Below are 21,320 nucleotides of genomic sequence, written 5' to 3'. Positions count from 1 at the left end.
AGCTCATATCTGAATAAATTATTGTATTAAATATTTAAAACTGTTTTTCACGAGACAAAAAAAAATCCTCACTTAATTAGTGTATTTTCACTAATTTAATACACTCATTATTGGATTAACAGAAGTCTCATTTGTCACGTAAAGTTAGAAAACAATGTTTTTCCAAATTCAAATAGCAAATTATAGCATGAACAATGCCGTTTTAATAGTAGGATATTGATATGTAGCTCGCTCGTCGTAAGTCTTCAAGAAAGTTAGTGCGTCTATGCCCATTTGTATCCTTCCCCACGTTCAAGTACACATATACAACAAGATGTAACCAAACCAACTACGTTGTCATTAACTTGACTGTGGATTAAAGGAAGGCTTCATTGTTCAATGTCTTCACTTCAAATTCAAATCGAAATTTCGGAAGTTAATTGCCTATAATGTGCAATAAAACGTAAACGACATCAACTATTCAAGTATATTGTCACGTCTCACTTTCAGAGGGGGGAGAGAATCGTAGCTCTTTACATAGAAACAACTCGCTTGCTGGCTTCAACTAGTCTTAACTTCATAAAATACTTTACTGTACCTAGGATCATAGGTTCGTCATCCCGTACAGGATGTCTGGTGAGAGCAGAACTAAGGAGATTTTGCAAAATAACATAATACTAAATTAAAATGATTTTATTCTTAACGTCAAATAATCAACATCATTTTTAAAGAACATTTAAATAGCGGGATTACAATTTAAAACAATAATCTCTTCATTACTTCCTTAACTACTGAACGATCTTTACAAGAGAGAAAGAGAGAACTTCACTAAACTCTTCCCTAATCCTTTTGAATACATCAAATCATAATTAATACTTAAAATTAAAACAAAGATAAGCCCATACTCACATTTTCCGAAAAGCCTTTCTTGATCGATTACTTAAAACTAACGTAGGGGCCTCTCCTGCCCTTGAAAACCCGAACGAACATTACATTTTAAAAATTAGAACTAAACGACTAGTGACGAGGGCCATAGCCTCCGCCCGAAAGCTTGAAGACGACTACATTATGACCTAACTTGAATTACTTTACGACCTAAGTAACTCGTTGCCTCTGGCGTCGGCCATAGCTTCCGCCAGAGTGAGCCCCGAGCTACCAATCACTTGCGCTTAAATTCGCGCGCCTTGCCGCGCCTACTATAACAAACCCTCGTTATTGAAGCCAAATTTACTAAACAACTAACTAGAACATCTGGGAAGGCTACCCCCCTCTACCCCGACGTGCAGGCCACACCGCGCAGCTTGTTACGACAGCGCGCCCCAGTAACTGCGGCCCGTGGCTGCGCCAGCGCGCGGCCGAACAAACAAACAAAAATCTGCAAGCCCGCAGCGCGCCGCGCCGGCCCCGTGCCCCAATTACATGGTCACGCCACTTGCGCTGACGAGTGAACAGAGCAGCCAGCCCAGAGTCCCGTCAGTAAAGTCCCTAAATTTGATTTCAACAACCCTGCAAAATTTCAACCCGCGACAATATATATTTGGGGACTAGTTAAGTACTGATCTTTACTTTTATTCTTAAACGACACTTACACACGCTTATTATTTACAGTTAGGCTTACGAAAAATATCTGGATGACCAGTTATGAAAAAATATAGTAAATAATATAACATTTACAGCACAGTACGTACGTGCTCATCTAAATTGACGTTTGGTGGGAGTTTGTACGAAGTAGAGTTTGGTTCAGGTACAGAAAATTAAGGATATTTTAGTCATCTCTGCTAGTGTCAGAAGGATCATTACAGTGCTGAAATACGTTTCGCTGTAGAAAACTCGCCAGCTTGCGGAGGGTGGGGTCATGGGTTCGAGTTTCTCGTGCGACATGCATGAGCGTGGTGGGAGTGTTTAATGTCAGGTTGATGTTGTTTGATTACTAAGCCATCCTCATTCCCTCTACAAAGTCAGCCTACAGACTAAACAAATAGGGGAAGTGTTTGAATATTTATTTACACACACGATTATTTCACCAGTAATAACTTATAAAAATCCAGTGGTGGAATATTCACTCACGCTTTACATACCACGTGGCAATTTCAGCCTTTGTGGTATATCTGCTTCTGGTTTAGATATTTTTTTCAGGCTAATGATGTATAATTCCGCCAAACATTAACAATAGTATTGCCATGCAGGAAATGCCATGTGACTACCACAAGAAAATGCTTTCAATCGGAAGATGCAAAATACGCATCAAAGTAGATCTAAGCCAGAAGTAGATCCAACAAAAACGTTGAAGTTACATTGTGGCACCTATAAACAACTGTAATACCACAGTCGTGCGACATATTTACAATTAAAGTCAAATAAAATTCAAAATTTTTTTCAATAATTTCTTGTTGTGTATTACACCAAATATTACATAATTATATGTAGTAATTTAGTATTGACATACTTTAATGCCACATTAATTACTTTTAATCTCACAGACGCTGGAAATTTGACATGTATTGCATTTTTTTAAAAGTACAAGTACAGTATTATAGTGATCACGAAAGCGCCTTAGATAGAGAACTGCAGTATGATTGGTCAAATGCGAACGATGCTAAAAAACCAGACAGGAAATTAGGTGATAAGTCCATACCACCTGCGTGGCATAAAAACTGATAAAGTGGATATCACACAACTTAGTAAGACATATGGAATTAATTATGCCACAAAGCAAAAAAACGTAGGTATATCTTACTCGAGGCAACTACATTATGCATATAAATCGAATGGCTACCGAAAGAAAAACACCACAAATTTAATAAACTTTTCATGTAGGCAATTTTATTTAGGTTTGGCATAAACGAAAAAACTGCTAATTAAAAAGTTCAATTAGCATGCCTTAAAAACGACGCTTTTATTATAAGCAACTGTGATGCATTTATAAATTAGAATACAAATGTGTACTCCACGTGACTGAAAGCTTCCCGACTACGCACAGGGATCAAGCCTTGATTCTGCGTTCAAACAATAACTTGTTTTTGTCAGAGATATACACGGAGACATACTCAGTAATTCTAGAAATATCGAAGGTGAATTGTAGATACGCGTAGATATAGGCCCTACATAAATTAATACACGTATGCGTTGCCTTCCATTACTATTTATGATTTCTTTTACTGCAACATCGGCAGGCAGACTATGTAGGGCCTAAATGTCGCTGCGCGAACTTTCGGTGTTATTTTGAAAAGACCTTCTAGTTTCAAATGATGTCGCACATAGAATGTGTACGACGCCTTTTACAGGCATGTTCAACGGAGATGTATATCAAACAAGCAAGAGAAAATAAACACATATGGCACTGTGAAAATTTAATTATATGTACCACTTTGCAGAGTTCGCAATATCAAAGTATTTATTTTTAAATTCTGTGTAGCATTTTGATATCTATAACTTATTGAATTAAATTATTGAATTCACAAATTCCACCATTTGTTTTTCCTGAGCTCCCCATAACACCTCGACTCGCCCCAGGACAAGCAGCATGAGATGCTTCCTTTCCTCTTTTCAAACAAGGGATTACGATAATCCCCATTAGTGAAGCACCCAGCTGTGTTGACGAGGGTCGACAAGGCGTGTCATTACCCTGGAGGGACAAAGGTGGATTGTGGCCAAATTCGCCTGAAAATTCAGAAGATGCTACTTGTCATACATCCGTGCATTTAGATAGGCAATTTTTCATATTTTACTGGAGTTCTTGGCAACCAGTCAACGGCCTTAAAGCATTTATTTATCTACCACGCCCCCTTAAGCATCTACTAAACTTCTCATTTTTATTTACTCATGATCCCATTGATTCTCCACCTTGAAATTTGGCACAAATCTAACCAATATATGTAGGAATAACATACTTTTTTTTAAAAACTATCGAAAATGGTGTTATTTAGAAATTCAATATTAAAAATTTTGAAAACAAATAAAAATAATTTTGTTTTCCGAAGTTGGTCATGTTACATATCAAATTGAAGCCCATTCAATGACCTTTAAAATGAGCTGTCAAACAGCCTTCTAGCACCATTAGTTGTAAACCTACAAGTATTTTAGTGATCCAAAACATTGCTAAAATTGGCTATTTTAGCAATTTTCAAACATTTATACAAAAAAACTACTCAATTTTTTTTTTTTTTTTTAGTAAAAATAGATTTATAATGTATTTAGTTGATATTACCAATATACAAAAAATCATATAAATCTGAAACATGAAGTTTCTAAATTAATTTTTCATTGGTTGATTTGATATGGAATGACTCTGCTCCAGAATCTGCACCTGAATCTTCTTAGTGGGGAAAAGGTGTACATAAATTACGATCACTGAGGTTATACAGAAGGTAATCAACCAGAGTAAGTGATTAGGATCAAGGAATACTAATGCAATAAATATGCCATTAATATAATTTAATGATAATTTTTACTCACGTTTTAGAAGTTGATATTGATGAATAGCAAATTTACATTTGAAAATATTGTAACAATTAAAAATTGTGAACCAATAAATATTTTTTGCTGAGTGTATCATTTGATTATGTCTTAAGACAAATGGAAAGATATTATGAGTACGAAATATTTGTAAGTAAAAAAAAATTTACATAAAAAAATACTTACATTTATACAAAATACAAACATTTTTCTGAGATATACACGTATAACTACAATTCATTTTCGGCCAACGAACATATAGTTATTCTTTGGGCCCTGATAATAATACATAAGTAACTACATTTTCACTTTTCACCAAAAGTACATGAGGCACAAAAAAAAGTCAACAAATCTTAAAACACAATAAAAATATATCTGGTCTACATTATATTTTAATACAAACACCAATACAATACTAATTTTAACTGAACATTTTTTGGAGATATGCATAATTTTATTAAAATTAATCAGAAAGTAATGCAGTTACATGTTTGCAACCTTGCGTACTTCACTTGCCTTTGACGAATCCGGATAGGTTCAATGTTTAGCCAGCCGAAAAGGATGTTTAGATTTTATTTTTAAACGCATGTGAAATTAATCCTTTTTTTTTTTTTTTAACACTTCATCGCTGTCACGTGAATTTACGGCAACTTACATTATTATTGTACTTTTGTTTTGTAGTAACGATCGGTAGGCTAAATATGTACATGTGTTTGTTGAAACTTCGTTTTAAACATCCATAAATTAATTTTGTCAATTTATTTATTGATACCAGTAAAATACAAAATAAATTATATTTATGTTACGACCTCTTAAATTATTTAAATGATATATAAAATATGACCAAAAATTTTTCAAATTAAGATGTATTTTCAACTGGAAGTACGCGAGAATTACACAGATTCATTTACTTGCGTATTGCATAGCATAATTCACGTCCATTTCTGACAGCCTTACGAAGTCACTTCCAAAGTATCTACAAGTATATTCTTCAGGCGAATTTGGACACAGCATTATAATCTTCCATTATATCTAGAAGACGTGTTCTTACATTTGCTTGGAGTTTTAAATTATTTTTTTGAAATAATAAAGGCAATTTTAAAGTTTAACTCCATTGCAGAAACACTTACGCAATATATTCGGTGGTTCTCTGCAAGTGTATTTTGTGTTTTATTCTAGTTCAATAATGAAGTCAATCTGAATTTATTGCCTTTTTTCAGATTTCTTTATACATTAGATGTATATAAATAAAAAAATTTATGTAACAGGATGAATCTTAAATGGTTTGAACAGTTATCTACAATGACTTAGTTGGTTTGTCCATTAAAAGCCTTTCTTTTTTACTGTTCAAGTTGGATTCCTTTATAACTAAAAAAAAATCATGTAACTAAAAAAATGAATAAAAGAGCAAACTTCTGTTCGTATGTAAGTGTTAATTTTATGAAAATAATGTAATACAATTTGTTCTCTAGATAAGTAGATTTAGAAGTATGGCTTCATATTTCAGTCGTTACCATGGTACAACTTTCGGAAAAGTTTTACATATATATATATTTTTTTACAGAAGGTACTGGAGCTTGCAGGTTGCACAGAAAGGAATTGTATTGTTTGTGAGAGTTCTCTGTTGGCAGTAACACCTATGATATATGTTTGATGATCTGTTTCCAACTCATCTTTAAAACTAAATTTTACAGACTGATTATTATCCTTTGATTTAAAATCTAAGTTATTTACAGTGTTTAAAATATGCTTTCTTGCGTTTAAGAATATTTCATTTTGTTTGTATGATGTTTGAGTCACCCGCAAAGATAATGAGATAGTTATTTTATACAGCTTCTTTCGCGGTTTTGTTAATTTTAGTCTTGACAATGGGGAATGAATTATTCAGGCTGTGCCTAATAGATAGATTATGCTTTATGTCATTAAGATCAAACTCATATATTTTTGTGCATTTTATAGTATTCCTAGTTTAGTTAATTTATCCAACAATATATTTATACAATCAAGGCCTTAGATGCTTTATAAAAAAAAACTTAAGTGATTCATAATCATTTGCCGTGTATAGATTTATTTTGTAGAAAATAAGCAGTATGTGTTTTAGCGCTTAGAGTTGATGTAAAACCATGTATTAAATTTGAAAGTATTTTGTACTTTTCATACTTAAAATTATCATACAATGTTCAAATATTTTTCGATATAAGTAAGGACACCTGTATTTTCGAATACATCTCGTGTCAGGCTATTTCACACATAACTGTAGCTTTTTTCTTAGAGGTTTGGCGAATTGCGGGCGTGCGTCAGTACGGTAACTACGTCCTCATTGGCCCCGTCAAGTGCGGGAAAACAGCCTTCACCGACCACAGCCAATAATTACAACAAAAATCTCCAGTGTTTTGTAAAATACCTTGACACAAAATGTATTCGCGAAATGCAGGTGTCCCTAGATATAAGACGTAATTGCTCTCGGACGATAATTTTCTTTACTGGTATTATCACCTTTCTTATGCAGGAGAATAGTTTTAGTAGTCTTGTGATACCCATTCTGAAAGAATTCCAATAATGGAATATGTGTTTATTATAATAAATGGGGAAGTTTATATACTATTAGCAAATGGATCATTAAAAATATGAAAAGAAATTATAAAAAATTACAAATTACTCTACTGCACATAAATCACAGATTTTAAAAAGCCAAAATTACTATAACATTCAAAATATTACAGAGAGTGCAATGTAGAAAACACGGATGCATGTTGTTGTCTAAATGAAATAAATAAAATACAAGTCTGCGGCTTTAAAAACCAAAGAAATAAAATGTTTAATAAATATTCAACGCTTGTAAGGGTACAACGATTCATTACACTGATAGGACATACAGACTTGCCAACTTGTACGATTTTCCCGTACAATGTACGGAAAACGACTTACTTGTACGGTTTACGGGGACGTATGGAAATCTTCCGGATTTTTTGCATTTTGTAGTGTATGTTGGTGAAAAGTGAAACGTTAGTTGCTCGCGCTCATGTGTCATGTTTAGGCTTACTAGAGGTGGGTCGAAAAGTATCAACCTGATACTTTAGCACTGATACGTGCCTGTATCAGGAACGGCAAACGAGTACACTTGAAAAGTATCAGAGACTTTAGTATCAGTTCAGAATTCAGCTGGAACAACACCACGGCCAATGAATACAGTACCCGATCGCAGATGACGGTCACTTGGGCGGAGCTTGTGAAAGGGGAGGGAGCAGGAACGACGAATAAGGGATAAAGAAGGGAAAGAATGTAGGGGAGGAAGCGCAGGGGAAGGCGTTGAAGCCTTGAAGGAGAGGCGCAAAGCGATATTGTTACAAGCAGGGCTGCCACTCATGGGTTTTTCCACCCAGATTGGGTTTTTCCAATGGTGTTTGGGTTTCTGGGTTTTTAAATAATGAATTCCAACAATTCTAGGTTTTTTATAATTTTAATTATTTTTATACCTAAAACAATAATAAAGGTAGTAGTAGCTACTGTATCTGTTGCAATATCTGTTTGATAAATGCAAACAAGTCTATGTGTTTCACACACAAAAATACATATAAACACAAAACTAGTTTTCAAGAAGCTAAGTCGAATATTAAATTAGACACATTCTTCAAAGAGGCTTGCAGAACAAAACCAATGCAACAATTAACCTTCAAACCAATCTTGTAGAATCAGACTCTGAATGATGCAGTTTTATAAAAACAATTACCGGTTTAAAGGATGCAGTGATGGTGTTTGTTTTGTCATGTATATATTTGTAGGTTTTTTTATGATATGTACTGGTCCAAGAATTACTTATACAGCCATTTTGCTGCAGTGTAATTTTCTTGTATTGGTTGTATTTAACCGTTTTCAGTCTTGTAAGGTAATTAATTGTTTTATATTAAAACCAGTTATGTTTATATTTTTGAATTAGTACGCAAACATTTTCAACGATAGCATTTTAGACGCATCTGGGTTTTTTACCCATGTGTCTGGGTTTTTTTGTAGGTTATCTAGGTTTTTCATGAATATCAGAGTGGCAGCCCTGGTTACAAGTCGTTTTGTTTATTCTCCTACTTCAAAGTACGCTCAGTGCGCAGTGCGTGCACCGTCTCGTTCAATAATAAAACTAATGAAAATTTAATATTAAAAAGTACATTAATACAAGATATAATATTTATATTTGTGCACCTAACAGCTATGAAAATGCAAATAAATTCTCAGTTGACACTAATAACAGATGTAATCAACATATGGACTTTCTTTTTTCGAAAACAATTAGTAACTAGTGTTTTTATACATTAAAAATGCACGATTTTATCAAAAATAAAAAATAAAAAACAGATAGGTACATTAGTGAGCATACTATATCAATGTTTACGTTTCAAATGTTTCTTCAGATTAGTCGATGATTTATAACTCAGTTTTTGTTTACACAAATTACAATTAGCAAACTCATTATTTTCCGTGAAAAAATTCCACACAAATGAAGTCTTTTTCGTGCACTTATCCATTCCTTATTTCACTATAAAGATACTAACTACAAAACATGACAGCCCGCAACAATGTACATGGTGATACACGGCCAGGACGAACTGCAGTGAATGTTGAACTGATTGATACTGGCTGTATCAGGCGGGCATGAGAGTGAAGAGGTAGAGAATTACCGGGCGTGATAAATAATGTATCAGATTCTCCTTCCGGTCGCACGGTCTGCGTACGCGGAGCTTTGTTGCCTCCTGGGACCGTCTGATACAGAAGTATCAGAGACTTGTACCTAGGTACATTACTGTATCAGTATCAGGTTGGGACTGATACCGAAAATTGCTGTCCCAACCCACCTCTAAGGCTTACTGGCAATTTTTTTTTTTTTTTGTGATTTACTGTTAGTCACGCCATACCCTTTTCGCCGCCAACCAATACAAATATTTTCACAAATAGAAAATATACTGGTAAGTTTTGGATAATTAACATACTACGAATAAGTTTGTGTGGCCGGCCGTCTTTTGTTTAGATAGCTGTATTCAGCGACAGTTGCGCGCGCACAGGTCAGTGTAAACAACATGGCGTCTCGCAGTGCGTGCCTTTGTTGATCGTTAAGGTTTTATATGCATATATTCTTTGCCAACTCATGTAGAAAGTTCTTTTGTGCAGTGTATCTAAATCTGGTTTACATTTTTGTGCTCACACTTTCGCTCTCCGCCCGCGAAGATTTAATTTCCTTCATGTAATAATATTGTTGATAGTTGACGACGCTTCAGGTGGGAAATGCCTCCAAAGTTGAAAAAACAGTATATGCAAGTTTTCCTTGACGTTTACGCGAAAGATTTTCCGTGTATGATTAAATCTGGAAAAGGAATAAACTTCGCGTTTTGTTCGATTTGTAGGTGTGACATAAATATCGGACATGGTGGCAGAAGTGATATAAATGCTCACTTAAAATGTGCAAAACATGTTTCGAATATTATGAGTAAGGAGACGAGTTCAAAATTTCTTGACTACTTTGCTAGGAATGAAAAATCTGACAGTGCTGTGATAAATGCTGAATGTCTTTTCACAAGTTTTCTTGTGGAACATAACATTCCGTTAAGTGTTTCTGACCATGCCGGCCCACTCTTTAGGAAAATGTTCCCAAATTCTGAGACCGCCAAGAGATACGGTTGTGGTAGAACTAAGTCGACAGCTATTATGCAAGAAATGGCTGCATCTGCCACCGAGGATATTATTTCTTTGTTGCAGTCTGTACCATTTTCGATAGCAACAGACGGCAGTAATGATTCAAATTCTAAATTATATCCTTTGGTAATTACATTTTACGATGAACATTTGAAGTCTGTAGTGTCCAAATTGCTTTCGTTGCCAGTTTTAAAGGGGGATGCCACTGGCCGAAATATTGGCAACCTAGTAATTTCAGAATTGGAACATTTGAATGTCCCTTTAACACACTTACTTGCATTTTCTGCAGATAATGCTTCAGTTATGCTGGGAAGCAAAAATGGTGCAGCTTCTGTGTTAAGGGAAAAACAAGAAGCGCTTATTGTAGTTGGGTGTCCCTGTCATCTGATTAATTTGGCAGCGGAGAAGGCAGCTGCTGGTCTCCCTTGTAATGTCCATGACATTTTGATAGATGTCTACTACTATCTTGAAAAAAGTTCAAAAAGAAAAGAAAAACTGCAGAAATTTCAGATGTTGCATAACAAAGAAGCACGAAAGATTCTTAAACACGTGTGCACTAGGTGGTTGTCTCTTGGAAAAGGTCTTCTTCGTTTTGTGGATCAGTGGGATCCTTTATTAAGTGTTTTTAAAGATGAGGTTACTGTTCAGAAGAGTGATTCATCTCTTCAAACATATAAAATTCCTAAACAAAGTACTAGTGCTGCACCCAAAATCCCCACGTCTTCAACACAAGTTTCGCCATTTCTAGTTGCCACTTCCAGTAAAACAGTAGGTCTATGCAGTTCTGATGTAAGGAAGTCTGATAATGAGAAGGAAATTAAGTCCAAATCAACTGAAGCTTCAAGATCAAAATCTGGCCTGTGTGCAAAAAAACGTGAAACACAAGACATTTCGACTTCATTTGGAAAGAAAAGAAAGTTGGATTCAGACAAGGAAAGTTTGACTCATTCTTCACCAGGTAATGCTAAGCAGAGCTTAAAAAACATAAATTCAAATATCACAAGGGAAGAAAAAATATTTATGTTTTTATCCTCACCATTGAACAAAGCCATATGTTATTTTTTGCTTCATGTGACACCTTCTTTTGATAAAGTAAATGTCATTTTGCAGTCAGCGACTCCTCAAATACATGTTGTCAGGAAATTACTTTGTGGACTTCTTCAGGAACTCTTATCCAAATTTGTCAAACCAGTAGCAATCAAGAACAAACAATTTCATGAAGTGAAGTATCACTTGCCTGGAAACCAGCTAGAAAATTCAGAAATAGTAGTTGGTTGTCAAACTTCAAGGGTTGTTGACATGTTGAGTGAAGCTGACAAAATTATTTTTTTCACTTCAGTTAAAAAGTATTTGATAATTGCCTGTGACTATATGTTACATAAGTTTCCTCTAAACGAAGAAGTGTTGCAAAAAGCAGAAGTTGTAGATGTTGACAGGATTGAAAGGGCTTCATTTTCTGACATAAAATTTTTCCTGGAAAAATTTTCCTTTATATTGCCTGTAAAAGAAAATGAGAGTAATGACTGTGCAATTGACGAGCTACAAAAACAATTTATTTCACTTCAGCTAGAAGATGTATCTTCCATCATAAATAAGGAAGACAGAATTGATGCAAAGTGGGTTAAATTAAGTTCTGTTGTGGGTGCTGATGGACTGCCAAAATATGACAGATTAGCAAAAGTAATGCTCTCAGTGTTGAGTGTTCCTCATAGCAATGCTGAGTGTGAGCGGGTATTCAGTCTCGTGACCAAGAACAGAACTAAGTTCAGACCTCAGCTTTCAGACAAATCTCTAGAAAGTTTGCTGGTTATGAAATGCAACAAATCAGGTGTTTGTTATGAACAGAAATTTTCTGATGACTTTTTACAGAAAGCGAAGAAAGCTACTGCAGCTTCTCTGAAGAAGCAGTGATTTTATCCAGTTTTTTAAAGTGGTATTGTGAGTGTGTGCTACTTTTATGGACTGTTAGGAAATTTAAAACTCTAAATATGTGTTTAAAATTGTTTGACTTTAACTAAGAATCCACTTAATATTCAACCAAACACCATTATAAGTTTTAACACTTCTGGGAAATTAAGGTAAGTGTGACTTGAGTTGTATATCTTAGTATGTTTAAGTTTTAACTTGTCACAGTTCCTCTTTTTTTTTCTTCCAGAATATTTATTTATTTGAATGCACATATTTTGTATGCCATTAAGACGGTGCTCAACAGGTCATGATGCCATAAAAGTTTTGATAACATCTCTATAAGGACATCAGTTTTTACAGATACTTGTTCCAAAACTCCCGCGAGCATTTTACGCACTTTTTAAACATTTTTGCTTATTGTACTATTTGAGAATTTTAAAAGTTGGCAAGTCTGGACATACGTAGTTTTTCTAGTACATCATACTGATTCCTAACCAGACACACATATATAAATAATTTGTGTTACACTTCAATTAATTTGGCCATGATTTAAACCTGATAAATAAACAATGCAAACAAGCGAAACTCTACAGAGTATCGTCGAATAAAATCTGGGCCAAAAGTAAATCAATATTTTAGTGCTCAATACAATTCGAAGGAAATGGAAGATTTTTTGTAGTAGTATAAATGATCATACAAGGATTGCTGATTTGGTTTTGTATTAATTTTGAGTGTAAAACTACCCCGAACATATTGAATAAATTTTTCAGTTAAGTTGCATATAAACTGAACTGGTTTGCTAGCTGTCTTGGGCATCGTAAACATGACTATGAGTCTGATTGGCCATGTTGGTGATATGCACGATTTTCAAGGCTGTCTCCCGATATTATATGATATGTGTTTTATTTTTATACAAAATGAAGCACGAATATGTTTTATATTTCTTGTCTGAGATACCAATTGCAAAAACTTTGCAGTTTGATTTTATGGGTAGTGAATCAGTGGTATAAAATAACTTCATTTATTTTTTCCCGATAACATCTTTTTGACATTAGTATAATTTAATAACTCGCCAAGCAGAGAAAAAATTGTTTGTATTCAATATCAGTTAATAACTTACTATTGCTTATGTCATCAACTACATTTACAGTACTGTTCAATTTGTACAAGCATGAAAAGTAAACAATAATTTCTGCAACAACGTTCTTCCGAAAGAAGGTATACACCTATTTTAAAGGTGCGTGCCTATTTTTAAATTTAATTTTTTTAGTAATTAGAAAATAAAAATTGGTACTTTTCCAAATTTCCTCATTGAGGCTGCGACCCAAATTTCAAGTTTCCAGCCCTTTTGGCAGTGGGTTGGAATTTGTATAGGCCAGTGTGTGAGCGAGTGAATTACCTTTTGCATATTTGAGCAATTCAAAATTTAGGCCCTAAAGTTTAATTATAACAATTTCATGTAAGCTAGAAAGCTCAAAGGCTGGTAAAACAATAGAATTTTATTTCATATAATTCTGTATCAATTTCATCTAAGTATTACACACCCATTAAACACATTTTATATACATAATAATTTTACTTCAGCAAGGTCTTCGGTTTCTTGTAACACAAATAAAATTACCTAAAAAAAATTACTGGACATACTTAAAAAAGTTTTTAAATTGTAATATTTGCCAAAGAATTTAAATAAATCTAACTGTTAATGTAAGAACACAGTATAAAGGTCTTTAAAATTGTATTTTGGAAAATTACCTCAATGTTTATTTGCTAAAACTCCTCATTTCACTTGTTCAAAAGTATTTACATGTATACATTGAGAACATCTCTATAAAGTTGCAATACTAACTATTAATATTTTGATCATAACTCATTTATGTAACATTACACCCAGAGGTATAGCCCATTCTACCAGAGCTAAAGTCGAGGTACAAATATAATTAGAGAAACATAATTAAATAAATATAACTAAAGAAATATAATTAAATAAATTTATAGAAAATCATTGTCATTTTGCAAATCAATTTTTTTTACAATAATTGAAATATTCTAATCAAATCTTAAACATTATTTATTTGTCTTGAATGTACGATTCTTGAATAGAAGTATAAATAATAATTTAAATTGATTTTGGAAGTTATATTATTATATGAAACCATTTTTCTATTATTATAATACACTGTGATTGCAGGATTCATTCATGTGTTAAGGTAAACAGTCATATCAAAATACATAATGAAGTCACTAAGATAATATGTGAAATAATGTTGTAATAAAATGTAATGTGCGACGTTCACGTAGATGCCCGTAAACGAAACAGGTTAGATATTATTTATTTATTTATTATTTATTATTTATTAAAATTTGTGACATGCACACCAACAGCCGAAGCTTTAGAGGTGTGCACAGAACAAGTAATACAAACACGACACATACAAGCGAATAAATACAACATAAACAGGATAATAAAAGACGACACATACAAGCGAATAAATACAACCTACACAGGAAAATAAAGGACGACACAATAACAAACAAAACAAAACAGCAACTGAGATAATTTTAACTAATTGATCTAAAATTGGAAGAATAAACAGGATTATAAAATTACTCAGAATATTAGGGTAATCATAAAAATTAAAATTTGAAGTTTTTAATAAAATTTTCATATTTATTGAAATTTGAGATAAGTCTGTAAATTAAATCATTATTATTGTGTAAGGAACATAATAGGGATCGAAGGCGGCTTTTGAACTGCGGGACTCGAATACCAGAGTTATCAAGTAAGTATAAGCAATTAATTTTTGAACTATAGCACTTAAACACAAACAGGGCATCCAGATGGATGCGACGATTTGAAAGAGATTCTAATTTGGGTAATTGATGTTGTCTAGAACTAATTATTTTGAAAAATTTATTTTGTATGGATTCAATTTTGTCACTGTCGGTGGTGTTAATACTGTTCCAGATAACTGAGCAATATTCGAGTTTACTTCTAACTAAGGACAAATAAAGAGTAAGAATGGATTCAATATTAGATGCATAGTAAGTTATATAATTTATTAAATATAAGGTTCTACGGGAAAAGGATACTAAAGAATTAACATGTTGATGAAAGAATAGTTTGGAATCAAGAATAACACCAAGATCTTTTATACTAAGAGATTTGGAAATTTTTGAGTTGTCAAGAAAATAATCATATTTAACTGGATGAATTTTCCTTGTGAAAGAAATAATTTTTGTTTTATCTTTGTTAAGTGAAACTAAATTCATTTTGCACCAATTATCAATTTCAGTAATATCAGATTGAAGAAGCAGACAGTCATTTAAGGAGGAAATTTCTCTGGATATTTTAAGATCATCAGCAAACAGAAAACCAGTAGTATGATGAAGAACTTTAAAAATATCATTGATATAAATATTGAATAATAAGGGAGATAAAGTACCCCCTTGAGGCACACCAGAAGTAGCATGATATAAAGTAGAAGTTTTTTTATTAAGTGAAACAAAGAAACATCTATCTTTAAGGTAACTAGTAAACCAGGTTATATAATTATTACAGAGACCGAAGTTAGAAAGTTTAGCTAGTAAAATGGAGTGATTGACAGTATCAAAGGCTTTAGCCAGATCAAAATAACATGCATCAACCTGCCCCCTTGTTGTAACTTTATTGTATATAGGATTAATAAATGAGAGAAGATTAGTAGAAGTTGTCATACTATTTCTAAAGCCATGCTGATTAGGAGCTAATCTGTTGTTTATTGGAAAGTTAATATGTTTAAATATTATTTTTTCAAAGATTTTAGTAAAGCCATTTAATAATGATATAGGCCTATAATTAAATACACTGAGTTTACTACCCTTTTTATGTATGGGAATAACCTTAGCTATTTTCCATTTAGTGGGAAATACTTGTGATTTTAGACTTGTATTAAATAGATGCAACAATAGAAGCATTAGAATAAAAGAGCAGCCTTTAATAATGAAATTTGGTATACCGTCAGGACCAGTAGACATAGTTGGTTTTAATGATTAAATTCCCCATAAGACCTGGCTTTCTGATAAGAATGATACAGGAATTGAATCGTGAATAATATCGGGATCAATGATACGAGGGTGGTTGGTGGATGGTACATATACACTAGCAAAGTACTTAGCAAAGACATTAGAAAGAATACCAGGATCATTACAGATATCACCATTGACATTAAGAGAATGGGATTCACTATAACCATTTTTCATAACATTGACATATCTCCAGAATTTTTTAGGGTTATTCTTAACCTTATTATTGATACTACGATTCCAATTAGTTTTATCACGCTTAATAAGATTTTTAACTATTGCTCTATATTTAGAGAAAAGAAGGTAATACTGAGTATTATTGTTTCTTTTATAGAGTTTATGAAAGTGTTTTTTAGATTTTAAGGCATGAATTAATTCACCAGAGAACCAATAAGGATGTTTAGAGGCCTTACGTGTGGATAATGGAATGTGAGTATTGATTTTATCACAGATACAAGATGTAAGTTGATCTACAAGAGCATCTACATCAGTGGTGTTATAATATTCATCCCAATTGTGGGTTTTTAGAGAGTTATAAAGGCTTAAGTAATCACCAGCTTTGTAGTTTCTGAAAATAGAATCTGGAGTAAAATTGTGAGAGGTCGCCTCAATAAGTAGTTTAATAAGTAGGGTAGGATGATAGATATCCTCTTTGACCAGAGATTCAACAGCTTTTTCAACCACACAATGGGATAGATTAGAAATACAAAGATCTAGAAGATTATTGGAAGATTGTATTAGGTTGTGCTGAAATAAATCCAAATTAGATATGAAATCAAGCAGGCACTGAGCCTTGGATCTGACATGTGCACGGGCAATATTGAAATAGTGATTTCCTTTCCAATCTATCCCAGGTACATTGAAGTCACCTAAGATAATCACATTATCATGAGAATTAACGAGTTTTTGTTCAAGAGCTTCAAAATACAATGTGAATAGATTAGGTGATGTAGTTGGAGGAAGATAAATATTACCCAATGTTAAGTACTTATTAAAGGCAATTTTAATATTAATCCATACGGCTTCTACTCCACGATAGTCATATAATTGAATTAGCTGAACAGAAGGGAATTTATGTTTGTTCACTGCGATCAACACTCCGCCACCACATATTTAGCACTTTAGTATTTCCAAAAGAAGTTTTTTTTTAAGGCGCCCAACTATTAAAATAAATCTCTATCTACTAAAACAATTCAGTAATTGTAATTAGATGATTTTAAATCAAAAATATTCTATGAAATAATTTGTCACGACAAGTGAAGCATATTAATAATAATTTACATCACTGAAAGCTGACAAATATATCTATAGAAATTGTTGACAACGTGAGACGGTTTTCAATTCATTGATTACTATTGCTGATACTAGTTTTGTGTTTTGGCCGTTTCGAAGCGATAATATTCCCGTCTGAACTCCTGCGATATTCGAGGCATCTAGTGAGTAAACTCGGAACTAATCTGAGCTCTAGCGGCAAATTGTTGAACTCGTTCCTTTCATCAGCGGCAAGTGACAGTTAAATAACAATATTTTATACTCAGATTATTTAAATTCTGTACGTTGTATTAAAAAAATTAATCGTCAGAATTGTTCAATGTACCTCCTTTAAGTTGTGTGAAAAGTAACAGCCGTGTACCGTTTAAATATATGTACCTAATATTTAGTTTTGAAAATTTCAAAATTAAAATTAAATAAGAAAGCATTTTTTGAGAAAATTTTTATCATCATAGTTACAAAATTCAAAGTTTTATTTACAATTCTGCCCATTATATTTTTTTTATCTACTACGACATTCATGGGAGAAATAATTTTCTTGGAGGCTGCAAAACTAAGGATCTTAGCCTTAAAGAGTCAAATAAATAGGAATCATAATGGCAGAACAAATTTATAAATAGTGATCAGAACAAGTGTAAAATTAAATCTTCACTGAGTAACTTGAATCCAATTATTGCAACAGTACTTTTTTCTAATTAGAGGTGTTACTATTAAATATCACCGCAGACTTGATAGATAGAGACAGGAACAATTTGCGGTTTCATTCCGCGATAAGCTAGAAATTTTAATATTACCTTCAATTTTTTAAAATTTTTTTGTGTCAGTTTAAAATAACTGTACTTTAAATTTACATTGCATTACTAATCAAACAACTGTGCTTGTAAAAATACTTAATAATATTTATTTGTAACATTAATTTCTAAGTTATAAATTTAAAATGAAGTGGCAGCTTTTTATTTTGGCGTGGATAGCTACGGAGCTTAATTATATTTTTCTTGTCTAAAACTGACAATGTTTTTATTTTAAAATAAAAATGACGGTTTAGATTACAAGACAGTATTTATTCTAGTTATAAGAAATACTCGGTGAACTAGTGCGTAAATGCGTTACGCTAATGTAGTTGTCAGGTTTTCAAGCAGTTCTACACTGACTTAGTAATATATGTCCATCATCGTAATCGCTGTGCATTGACAGTTACATTAAAATCCTAACATTAACTTGATATATATTCCCTGCTTTTATCACCATTAGCGGAAAGTAAATAACCATACCTCCATACCTGTCATGAAAGCCCAGTTTACAGTCTCATCGTTACGAAGAAAAAATGCTGTTTGGACACTCTCAACTATTATCAGTGATATTTTACAGTATGTACAAAATAAATAAATATGTATACATTCATCAGCAGATTCAATGTAAAACAGCGCAACATTGTGAGTTATAAAAATAACATTAAAAAAAATGACATATGTACAATTTTTTTCAGGAATGCTAACATTGTCAATCTATACCAAGTGGTCCAGCACTGGTTGCTCGACGACCATTTAAAGAAAATTTGATAATTTGTGCCTTGTTAAAATTATGTATTGTCAGTTTAAAACTGGCACAGTTAAATTTTTATTCTCACTAGTCACTGGTTGGATTATGGCAGCTATTTTGTTGCCATGGCTCACAATATTTTTTACATTTACAAGGGTTTACCTACATTGCCATATCTTAGCTTTGGTAGGTCATAGCATGATGAAACAAAATCTGAGGTGTTAAGCACATTATATACTACAATTCTGTTCATAAACCATCTTTCTAAAATCACTCAATCTTACCAACTTTTAAGGTTGAACTTCTGCCTCACAATTGCAAAAATTTGCATTTTCATAATTTGTTTTCAGAATGAAGGCAGTATGTGTTGGGCTTCAAAATATTTTTGGAGGTACTTATGTAATAGTAGTGTAAACACAAATTATTTGGAGTGTGAGACTTTGCTACTTTTTTTTTACAAGCTTTTAAAAATTATTTTTTTCATATTTTTTCTTACTTTACGGCTTAATATCTCTGGTGGGCAGTTATCTAAAAATCGGAAATTTGCACACAATTAAGTACTCCATGGTACATAACTCCTGTTAAAATTTTGATTTTGAGATTCAACTGGTTCATAAGTTACAGCACAAAATGTCCATAAGGAACATTTTGAATGATTCTTGCATAAACACTAGAATCTCTATCACCCACGAAGTATTTGTACTTTAAACTATGCATTGGTATACAGTTACAAAAACCTTCTACAATAACACTTTGCTCCATAGCTGTGAATGGCTTTTGTTGGCTCCAATTTTTGTAGCAGAAATGTGTTTTCGGTTCCTTATCTGCTCCTGAATGAAGACAGATGGTACAATACTTATTTTTACGCCTAAGAACAAAAGTTTTCCTGTTCGTTGGCCTATTATTACTGCCTGGAAAGAAAAGTTAAGAATTAGTTTATTTCTGTTGAAGTCAAGTTTGTTTAAAGTAAATAATTGTATGTAAAATACTAGTAGTATCAATTTTAATGCATACACATTAAAAAACTGAGTTTATTCAGGTTGAAAAGAACTTAATGTTTTACCCCAATGTAAGAGTTACATCTATTTCAAATTTTATTACAATAGGGAAAAAATGTTTGAGTAAAAAAAATTCTAACATTCACATTCTTGCATTAGAAGAATTAATAATTTCCGTATGTAGTAAACCTTTTAGATGGTTTAATATCATGAACCTTTTTTTAGTACAAAAATTAATAAAATGGTGTTGGACTGAACCTGAGTCGAGAATCATCTGAGTGACAGACACTTTGCTAATGAATCGACTAAATCCAAATACATAGGTGATATACATATGAGTAAATCCATAGACGTATGGAAACGTCATCCACATATCTCGCTTCCAGAAAATTTGGACTAACCGTACAGAAAAATTAGGAGATCGAATTAATATGGGACGTATATATGGTCTGAAAACCTCACATCTTGCAATTTCAAATATTTTGATACTGCTTGTAATGAAGCTTCCGTGATAAATATTTTGAGTCAACATGACATAGGACTTAGCTTTGCCCACTTGTTGAAGTCAACACTTTTGAACTGCTGTGATTATCATGTTAGTTGTAGTCTCCCGCGTGAAATTATAATTATTTCCTCGCGGTGCTTACAGAATAAGGCCTTATATTGAATATATGTTATTACAACATGTTATATGTCTGGGATATATTATATATGCCTCGAAATGCATATATATATTTGAATAAAAATAATTAAAAGATAGAAAAATCCAAGATGGCATGGCCTGAAGTCTTACAGTAACATAGCCAAAGAAATTTATATTACGTAACACTACCTCAGCTCTTTCCATCTTAACAACTGCTGCATTATTGAAATTGATGTGGTTAGATCCGTAAGTAACTTTCCACTCCTGAAAGAGAGTTGTATTTATGCCTGTAAGAACGCTTGGCCTATCTACTGTCAACAATGACTGTAGTAAATGGAATGCTATCTTCGTCTACATCTTCTTGTTGAATAGCCAGAGCTCTTTCATCCTTCCCTGCATCTGATATGGTTCGGTCCAAGTTCTTGCTCCAAATCTAAAATAGATTTAATGAAAGTATATACCATCGTCAAAATATTATAATACTACAGTTTACAGTTACTTAGAGATTTTCGTAGTACAATGTATAGAATAAAACAGCCTTCATTGGCAGCAATTGTAATCCTAAAGATATTTATTATGTGTTAATGTGTTTCTCCCTGAAATGGAGTGGAATGGGATAATTTTCTCTGCTTTTTGTCACTTTACTGATATTGTTTCTCTAATTGAACATTATTATTTTTATATCCTTTAACCATGCCCAGTAAAATGTGGTGACTATTAACCTGTGATGGATGAGTGGTGAAAAGTAATGTACTAAGATTAAGAAAATATTTTATTTCATTTGA

At 32.8% G+C, this 21,320-nt stretch overlaps 1 protein-coding gene across 3 annotated transcripts in view; it reads left to right on the top strand.

Moving 5' to 3' along the window:
• The window catches only part of LOC134527376 (uncharacterized protein C18orf19 homolog A), a 60,918-nt gene that overhangs the window by 17,042 nt on the left and 22,556 nt on the right, over nucleotides 1-21,320 (top strand). The window contains exon 1 of one of the 3 annotated variants that reach the window (XR_010074177.1): nucleotides 6,442-12,191. The exons of 1 other annotated variant lie outside the window; for it this stretch is intronic. The gene's annotated coding sequence lies outside the window, so the exon portion shown is untranslated. Of the gene's footprint in view, nucleotides 1-6,441; nucleotides 12,192-21,320 lie in introns of those variants that run through there. One more of the 3 variants, XM_063360010.1, reaches the window with a different exon arrangement.

Source organism: Bacillus rossius, chromosome 1 (assembly GCF_032445375.1).
Source record: "Bacillus rossius redtenbacheri isolate Brsri chromosome 1, Brsri_v3, whole genome shotgun sequence".
In the NCBI taxonomy this organism is placed as follows: Eukaryota; Metazoa; Arthropoda; class Insecta; order Phasmatodea; family Bacillidae; genus Bacillus; species Bacillus rossius.
This window is presented reverse-complemented; position numbering and strand designations above follow the sequence as displayed.